This window comes from Cyanistes caeruleus, chromosome 9 (assembly GCF_971803275.1).
Source record: "Cyanistes caeruleus chromosome 9, bCyaCae1.hap1.1, whole genome shotgun sequence".
Classification (NCBI taxonomy): Eukaryota; Metazoa; Chordata; class Aves; order Passeriformes; family Paridae; genus Cyanistes; species Cyanistes caeruleus.
Genome location: NC_141709.1, coordinates 4,038,220 through 4,047,903, shown reverse-complemented (window position 1 = coordinate 4,047,903; position 9,684 = coordinate 4,038,220). Strand labels below are relative to the sequence as shown.

The 9,684-nt window shown below is 48.2% G+C and overlaps 1 long non-coding RNA gene across 1 annotated transcript; it reads left to right on the top strand.

The window, feature by feature from the left end:
• Positions 1–4,897: 4,897 nt before the first annotated feature.
• Positions 4,898–9,486, top strand: LOC147651444 (uncharacterized). The gene is made up of 2 exons (XR_015274171.1): positions 4,898–4,940; positions 5,412–9,486. It is a non-coding gene; the product is annotated as an uncharacterized LOC147651444 (long non-coding RNA).
• The last annotated feature ends 198 nt before the right edge of the window (positions 9,487–9,684 follow it).

Below are 9,684 nucleotides of genomic sequence, written 5' to 3'. Positions count from 1 at the left end.
AAAAAAAAAAAAAAAAAAAAAGAAGAAAAAAGCCAAGAGAAAGTTGCTGTTCCTTGTCTAAAATCTCCTTGCTCTAAAATGTCCCTCTGGTTCTGGGTCTGTTGGAAGGTGTGGAGGGCACAGAAGGCAAAGGGGGATGCAGATGTCAAAAGAAGAAGCCCCAGTGGCCACACCACCTCCCAGTGTGTGTGCCATGAGGCAGCAGGGCAGGGATGCCCAGCTCTGGACTGGAACACAAATCCAGGGCAACACCAGCTCTCCTCAAGCTGAGACTTCCACTTCATCCCTCTTGCCCCTAGGCTCCTTCCTGGTGGCCACGGAGGTTGTGACCAGACACAGACCCTTCCCCAAGGTCTCCATCGAGTGCCAGAGCAAGGAAAGCTGATCAGCTGGAAATCTTTAGCCCTTTAGAGAAGCTGCAGGGGTGTCCTTTAGAAAACATTGCCATCTTGTGTCTCTTCAGACACCTGAGCTCTGGCCGCCTCCCTGCTGGAGCCAGCGAGGAGCTTTATTGCAGGCAATCAGGGGCAATAAAGACCCGTGACACTTACAGATCGCTTGGCTGTGTCCTGCTCCTCCTGCTGCCTGGTAAAGTTGGACAGTAACCGTTTCCCTCTTTTTTTATTTTATTTTTTTAATCTCAATTTATGATTCCTCTGCCATGAAAAGCCACTTACGCCCTCCACAGTGACATACACCGTATCCTCCAAGGCCAGTAAATCATGGTCTCTAGTCATGTCAAATTTTGTGAAGTAAAACTAAATTGCAGCTGTACTCTAAGGCGAGAAGCTGCAAAATTGAGGGAGAACAAGCTCTGTTTAAAGCCAGAAACCCAGCTGGCAGCCTCCCATGGCTTGCAGAGGCAAGGATCACAAAAACCGCTCTGTGAAAGAGAGAATCCTGATAGCAGGGAGCCCACAGGACCCTCTGTGCCACCCCAGGCTGCCTCTGTAGGTTTCCCGTGGGTTAAAATAGTTCAAACTCAGAGGATTTCACTCTATAAACTGAGCTGCAGTCCCTCACAGCCAGAACACAGAGGGCTGGGAGCAGGACAGAGTCAGCATCTGTTCATTGAGGCTTGATCCTCAGCTTGAATTTGGGCTTGGAAAGAAAGCTGGGGAGCTGATGGGGTCATAGCTTCTTGTTTTAAGTTTTGGGGTTTGTTGGGGCTTTTTTTGTGGAAGCAGCAGTTAGAGAAGTACTAACACAGCAGGGTTTCACTCTGCTGAGCCCATCTGGGCTCGCTCGCCCAAAGTGCTGGGCACTGCACCAAGAACTGGGGAAACTGAGGACAAAAAAAATACTTGACCCCAAAGCACCCTTTACATTTTTCAGGGGCACAGTGACTTGCCTTTTCCCTTCTGCAGCAGAGTTAAACTTTCATGAAAGCTGAATTAACTTGGAGAAGAGCCAGCTCCAGGGACAGACAGCAACATGATGGAATGAGAGCAACGAAGACCCAGATCACTGCTGTTCCTGCTAATTCCCCTGCCTGCATCCCACACTAATAATTTCTAGGGTGTTCAAGTTGCTCCATGCACTGCAGCTCCTCCATCCCACCATGACAGAGCATCCAGCCTGGCAAAGGCACCAGGCACTTCTTTCACCATTTTTCAGGAAAAAACAAAAAAACAAACAAACAACCAACAAAAAACCCCAAAACAGAAAGAAAAAGCCATTGCTATTTTGGAAAACAGTTTATTCCACATTGCCAGCTCAGGAGTCTCCTTCACTTCACAAGGTGACCTGACAGCCCATTGCATGAGCCAAGAGCACAAGCTACAAGCTCTCCAGGTGGAAGAATGCCTCCCCAGAAACAGAAATGATCCAAAACATACACACATACAAAAGAGGAAAATTATCAGCAGCCATGACATAGACAAGGAAAATCACAAAACATCTCATGCCAGAGTCTTGGCTGATAAAAACCCAACGTGCATAGCACACAGCTTCGGGCTGGGATACACTTAGCCCTCTCTGAATGTTTAATGGGAGTATATGCATCAGTTAATCAGCAGCACAAGACACAAAGCGTTTTGTACCTCCTCGCCACGTGTTGTGCAATTAAAAGGCTCCTCATTCAGGCACAGAAAGAAAAGTCAAGGGACTTCGGCTGTGAAACATCCATTATTCAAAAGTATATCCATTATTCAAAGTTTTTCTTAAAATCCTAATGTCAGTTTGAAAGGAAAAAGAAAATGAGTTTCTGAAAGCTGTGCTCCGTTGATATTCCACTCCAATTTTTGCTGATTGTAAGTACTAAAACTCCAGACATTTTGAGGAACTAAAGAAATCCTTCACAGCAGCTGAAAAAGGCAACACCCTGTGGGTAGTCACAATTTTCCCCTCACCCTCACTTAACTCTACCTAGAAGATCCCACAGACCCCCCCCAAGAGCCACCCATCTCTACCACACTGGGACAAACAGCGCTGCTCCAGCAAAGATGCCACCCAGGAACCACCTGGACAGTGGAAAACACTCAGCAAGAGCAACAAATTGTGATAAATTGCCGATATTAGAATATAAAATAAATAGCCAAGGTTTTACCTCCTCTTGGAGCTGGAGGAGAGAGCGCTGAGCACCCCCTTGAGAATCCAGGCTTCAGGAAACTCTGTAGGGGTGAAACAGGTCTGAAGTCCAAGTGGTAAATCAGTCCCCAGGCTGGAAACAGGTGCAGGGAAACAAAGATGCTTGGCCAGGCCCAGAGCAGCAGGGTCTAGGGCCAGGGTGCCTGTGCTCAGCTGAGCTAGAGATCAGTGTTTCTACTCAAGGCTTAGAAAGCAGAAAAGCCCCCAGGCTGAGCTTATTTAGAGCCCCAGCCCAGAGGTGGGGATGCACCAGAGGCACTTAGGAGAGGTAGAGCAGCTAAAGCTGCTGTGCTGTAGGGCTGGCTGTTGAAGAAAGAGCTGAACTGAAATTATTATTGAAGTTATATATCAGATTAAGAAGCGGGGGCGAAAACCTGAAAAGCAATTGAGAGTTATGAGCCAATAAAGGTGCTTATAACTTTAATTTAAATAAATACGTGTGAAAGAGGAACGGGAGCCTTAGAAAGGCTTCTCTGTCCTTGAAGAGGTAAAGCTACAACATGTAGTAGTCTCTCAAGGCTCAAAGATTCTTTGGTGTGAGTAAAGGAAGAACAAAAGGAAACATGGCAGAGGGAAGCAGCATTCCCTCGGTGATAAATACTGGTTGTAACTGTAATACTATATAAGAATATATGCTATTAAGTAGGCTTAAAATCTGCTTATTTAGGATTTCTGTGTGTACAGTGTGTAACTAAAATGTGGAACCTCCAGTGGTGTGACCTGAGCACAGAAAAGACACGACTCCAGCAGAGCAAATTTTTGGAAGGGTGATGACTGACAACTAATAAATGCAGTAATTTGGGTGTAACGTATTAAAGCCCTTAAACATTGCTGGAAACTCAGTGGGTGCCACAGGGTCGGGGTCCTGCTCTTCCACCATCATGCTGACTATTTTTCTACTGTCAGACTACCAACTTTAGGTGCTGCCAATAACTTGAGGAACAATCTGAGTGTGTAAAATGAAGGCATTATCCAGCAGCTTGTGCTGACAGCTATCTTTAAGCAGCACATTTATCTAAAGTACAATGATGCTTCAATAGTGGATACCTGTAGAGTGCTTCCAGGGCACTAAAATGAGCTGGATTTTATCTGCAGGAAGGCTATGGCTCACAGCATTTGGACAAATTCTTTGCTGCAATAGGCCATTTTCTGCTATTACCAGTGAAATAAGCTAAACACCCACTTCTTTTCTTCCACAATGAGTAGCTGTGCACGATGTGATGAATTTGCAAAGCTTTTAAAGGATGGATGGGAGTTAAAGAACTTCCTCCAGGGTCCAAGGCAGTGCCAAGCAGGACCAGAGTTGCAAAAGAAGCCGGGAGGGGTACTGCAGCACAGGCAGTGCTGAAGGGCTGCTGGAGCCAGAGCTGCTGTGATGCTGGAACAGCAGGGCACAGGACAGACGAATTGAAGCATTGACAGATGAAATGGTTTGACTGTTGTGACTCCACAGCCCCTTGTAGCTGGAGTTTCTCTCGTTAAGCTTCAAAGAGTCGCAGCCAGCTCGTTAGCGGCGTCTCGGGGTTGCTTTGTTTGCGGTGGCTCTTCCAAAGGTACCAGTGTCTGTAATGGCCCCTCCTGGGACCAGGCTGCCTGATGCAGGGTCACGAGCACATTCATTCTTCCCAAGGAAAAATGCCTGGGAATGTGGCAGGCCACGTGGAGGGAGGGCAGGGGAGCAGTGTCCTTTCCTTGCTGGTCACTGCTGCTGGCTGGATGGACTCAATTCCCTGTTCAAAATGCTGTCATCTTTCTGATTTTGGTCCTGATGTCAGCTCAGACCTTCCTGTGCAGCTGCTGGTGGGGCGCTGCTCTGCTACAGAACTGAGTCTGAGCCTTAAGGCTCACCTTGTTCTATCCCCCTGCCATGGGCAGGGACACCTTCCTCTATCCCAGGGTGCCCAACCTGGCCTTGGACACTTCCAGGGCTGGGGCAGCCACAGCTTCTCTGGGCACCCTGTGCTTCACCCCTCCTGTGGCAGTGGCTCCCAAACTGGCACCAGTGGGACCCTGATTAGCCTCTGCTGCTCTTTGTACTGCTCAGACTCTAAGACGCAGCTGGAAGTGAGCTAAGATGCTTTGCTCCCATAACCACTGACTGCAGCCCAGACATAGAATTAGGTTATTGTCAGGGGGGAAAAGTGCCCCCCAGCCTTCTGATGGGGCTGGGATAAGCAGTGTGAGAAGCCAGGTTACACCTGGAGATGATGACCTTTCCTGTGGCCTTGTGCTGGAGCAGGTGGTTGAAAGCTTCATTTAACTGCAAATTCAGTCAGAGGTATTTATGGTGATGGCCAGGAGGCTTTGCAGGCAAGGAAGGGGCAGAGTGAGGCATGTGGAGAAGTCTGCATGTGAGTCTGGGCTTTGCACTCCTGGGATCCACTGCTGGGGTTGAAATAATGCAGGACCAGACCAGCTCCTGGCTATTCCTCTGCTCTGCATCCTTGAGTGTGCTGGATGGGGGCTATGTAAATATTTCTATGGAGCTGAGCCATTGCCTAAGGATTAAAACACCATAGAATAAGTTAACAAAATGATTTGAGCACCTTCAAACATGCTCCAGGGGGGAAGTGCAAATGAAGGAGCCATCAGGATTCACTAATCCACTTCTAAAGCATTATCCCAACACATTATTCTTTAGCACAAACCCTTTGGTTTGGGAATGAGGGGATTTTTATGACATTGCCACTAAGCACATCACAGTTCTGGCCTTGCAGTACCCAACCAGGAGTTAATGACTCCCTGCCTCCAACTCAGTGAAAGAAGGTTTAAAAAGATGAGGGGAAAATGGGATTTTCTGATTTAATATTTTTGTGTCTTAGAGAACCAGGACTCTGGAGTTCCAGTGCCAGGGGCCTAACTGCTCACAAAACTCTGTTTCTAAAAAAAAAAAAAAAGGATATTTGCTAGAATAACAACATGGAGATGGATATTACTGGGGAATGGAGAAGATAAAGAAAAAACTGGAAAAAAAGGGACTTGGAATGCTCCCATAGAACAAAAGGTTCTTCAGAAGCATCTGATTAGGGGACAAGAGGAGGATTTCTCTTCTTGCAAAACCCACTCTTGCAGTCCTGCCCTCCCACATGAACCTGCAAGGAGAGTCAGGAGATCCAGTGGAGGTCTTGCACGTAGTCTTGAGACATAACCTCCATGCTGAGGAGGGCTTTTCCTTCAGTGCAACTTTCCAGAGCTTCCTTGAAGATGCTTAGATGGGATAATGGGAAAACATCCTTTACTGTGAGGGTGGTGAGACCCTGGAACAGGCTGCCCAGGGAAGCTGCAGATGCCCCAACTCTGGGAGTGTTCAAGGCCAGGCTGGACAGGGCTTGGAGCAACCTGAGAGAGTGGAAAGTGTCCCTGCCCATGGCAGGGGGTTTAAGGTGCCTCCCAACCCAACCCTTTCTGTGATTCCATCCCCACTGATGGCTGTGTCAGCTCCTCTGCTGCTTCTGAGCATTTCACCTCCTCTCAGTTCATGCTGTGCCTTGTGCTGCCCGTCAGAGCCAGCTCACATTTGGGGTCATTCCCACTGCCACTGTCACCTGAGACTGAAGGAACACCCTCCACCCTGTGCAAAAGCTGTTCTGCTCAGAGGAGCACAGAGAACCTCGGGCTGGACACGTGAGGTTTTTTTCAAGCAAGTGGGAAGCTGGGGTGTGACCAACTCTTTCTCTGTATATATTTAAATGTCTATTTGGCACAATGGAAAAAACACATCCTTGACTTCTGAAATGTGCAGTGCTTCCAGGCCATGGGAACCCTCCACTGCCATCCAAGGAGGACCTGTACAGAAAGGAACCCCATCTCCTCCCCAGCACAAAGCTTTGATGTAGTGAAGTGAAACGTTCTGCTAAGCAAGGACCTGTGTTTGATGCTGACTTTACAAGCAGGAGTACATTAACTCCAGGCTGTATTGAAAATGCCACTCCTGTACCATTCAGACAGCCATGTAATTGCCTCTGCTGTGGAGCAGGAGGAGGAGGGTGGCATGGGTCAAGGTATAGAAATGATTCCTGCAGCCAGTCCCCTCCTCTGCTGCTGTCTCTCTGTATGAACCTCAGGACATTGCTTCATGTCAATGGCTTTGTCTAGGGATGTTCCCATCTTTCAGAGGAGTGGAGAACTTGGCATTTCAGCTGGCAGCTGCTGCTGAAAATTGCAGGAGTTGGACTCCCCCACCACAGCTCCCTGGTGAAGGCTGAGTGGCACAAACAGTGCTGCTCACAGCCAGAGCTGCTGCCCTGGACATCAAGGGACACTGAGCTCCTCTTTGGTGAGACAGCTTTGTGACAGGGCCAGCTCAGGATGCTCCCTGCTGAGGGGAATGGGAAATTAACTCACCACCACACGTGGCCCGTGGTGTTTCAGCACCAAACAGGTTCACCAGGAATGCCACATTCTGGGTAGAAAGTTTGTGTTGAACAGTTCTGAAAATTTCACTGTATCTGTGTGGGTTTAGTTTGCAAGAGTTGTCTTTCCTGCAGCCCCTGACACCTTCAGACTGCTGAAATTCAACAGGTCAGGGCTTCTGACTGAAGCTCTCACTGGCTGCATCCCACCTGGACCCTGTGCAATCCTCACCTCCGTGGGTCCTGCATGCTTTCCCCTGCTTAGAGGGAGGGAAAATCCAGGTGCAAACCTGAAATAATCACCTCAGTTTATACAGATAGGTGCCAAAGGGACAAGATGCCAGTTTTTTTGATTAATTTTTGACAGCTGAAATGCCCAGGTGTAGGGTCATGCTTCATGTGCTGCCCCCTGCTGCTGTTTACACTGGTTAAGTCCATGTCCCATGGCCAGAACCAGAAGAACCAGAGAGATTGTGCCACAGGTGGTTGGCAATTGCACCATGTCCTCATACCACACCTCCAGGAATCTGCTACAGCACCTCCTTAACCTGTGACCAGACACAAGTAATCCCAAAGAGGGATGGGGCCAAAGATCTGCTGAGCTGAACCCCCATGGTGGGGCTTGGTGTTTGAAAAAGTTTGTTTCAGTAGTTTTTTTACATCTTTTAACAGCCCACTGCTAGGAAAATACTTCCCCCAAGCATCACACTCTGCCAAAAATGACAGGGTAAGGGGGAAAGAAGTAATCTGAGGGTTGCAAGGCAGCGGTTCAGGCAGAACTAAAGCTCTGAACAAATAGAAAGAAGTCTTTTCTGTTTTGGAAAACAGTGGCTCTGTATCCTTACCTTCTGATCAACGACACGCTCTGCTGCCACAGCTTTAGTGCCAGTCACACCACTTACCCTGCTTCCCTGCCAAAAAACCCCCACTGGATGGGTGTCAGGAGAGAAATCACGCAGTCCTGCTGTTCTCTCTGAATTAAACATTTGATTTCCCTGTGTTTCCAGGAGGAAACGTGAACAGCTCATGCTGTGTCTAGTAACAGTCCACTTAGCAATTGCATTAACTGAGTGTGTTTAGCCCCTTCATCTCCTGGATGTGGCTCCTCAGGCAGAGCCTGTGCCTTCTCCATCGGCAGAGCTTGGCATCCCTCATCCACAGCCACGATGCCAAGGCTTGAAGGGGGCAACTTCCATGGCACACACCTGGATCTCCACCCACACTGACCGATGAGGGAACACGAGCCTAAACTCTTGTATCCCTGCTTTTCCCTTCCCTCCTCTCCCTCGACATGGGCCAAAGGCTGGGGAAGTCGTGAGCAGCAAAGTTCCAGGTGGGCAGAAGATGGCAGCAACAGCCCAGCAACAGCTCTGCTTCACTGCATAGGGATTTCCTTTCTTCGGGAATACCGGTGAGGTTTTTCAGAGGAGGGGAGACCTTTTCACCCCTTTGGACTTCAGGATTGTGATTCTCTTGTGAAGGCACAAGAGAAACCGCTCCAGGGCTGGAAAACCAAAGGAGATGGTTCAGCATGAAGAGCTTGGTGCGAGAAGGATGGTGTAAGCATTACTCACGCATTGAAAGGCTGGGTGGAACATTACAGGACACTTCCATGGATTTTAGATTCTTAGTGCAGGTACATGAGGCCAGGCAGATTCTCTGCATGCTCTTCCTGACACAGGGGATGCTGCCCCATGGGAGGTGGTGGGAAAAGGGCAGCAAGCATTGAGCAGCAGCAGTGCTAGGACAGTTTTGGATGTTATTTTCTTTTAGTCTTTGATCATTGCAGGAAACTTCTGTGGATTTTAGCTCCTGGGTGCAGGTACATGAGGCCTTGTGGGTTTTAAGCTTGACATCCCCTTTCCCCAGTGAAAATATTTAGGAAAAGTTAGAAACACACTTTTTTAGAGCTCTGTTTTTTCAAGGACATGGCAAATGGACCCTGAATGCTCCACTGTGATGGGGGTCTAGGCTGGGGTGGGTTGGCAGACACTGGAAGTGACAGGTGGGAGAGGAGGGAGATCTGAACATCACACTGCCTTGCATCCTGGATTTAACTTTCCTCTTTTCTTCTGTCTTGTACACCTTTTACAACATCGTAACGTTTGTTTATATCCTGTTCTTAGTAAGGTTCACTGAGATGGGACTTACAACATCTTCCAGCTCCAGAAGATCTTGGCCAAGTCACCTGTGTAAACTCAGTGTCCACACTTGTTAAAGGTAATCAAAGACTCCTACTTCTTGGTAAAGAGCCTGGAAATTAATCAGTGAAGAGAGGTAATTTTTTTCTTACTATTGCAGCCTTTAAAAGGGCTGATTTGAAAACAGGGCTTATGCTGTTGTAAGAAGTTGCCCAAATACTATAAAAATTAAGCAGGTTCTCATGGTAAGGAGGGTTTCAGGGCAAATGGACAGGGCAGAGGGTTTGAAGAGGGGGGCTGGAGGCACAATCCAGTTCCAGAGCTTTCTCTGATGTGTGAAGCTGGGCTTTCTCTGGTGTGTGAAGCTGGTGCCACTACTCTGTCTGTGTTTGTAGAAGGGACAAGGAGAGATCCAAAGTGAAAGGGGATCTGGAGAGGGAGATGATTGGAGCTGAAAGAGGGGAGCAGAGGAACAGCAAATTCTGGAGACAAGCAGGGCAGGTACAAGCTCCCTTGAGGAACATGACTCGATTCACTTCCCCGGTGTAAGGGTATTACATTATTCTCAGTGAACCAATAAGTGCCACAAGCCTTTGCAGTGA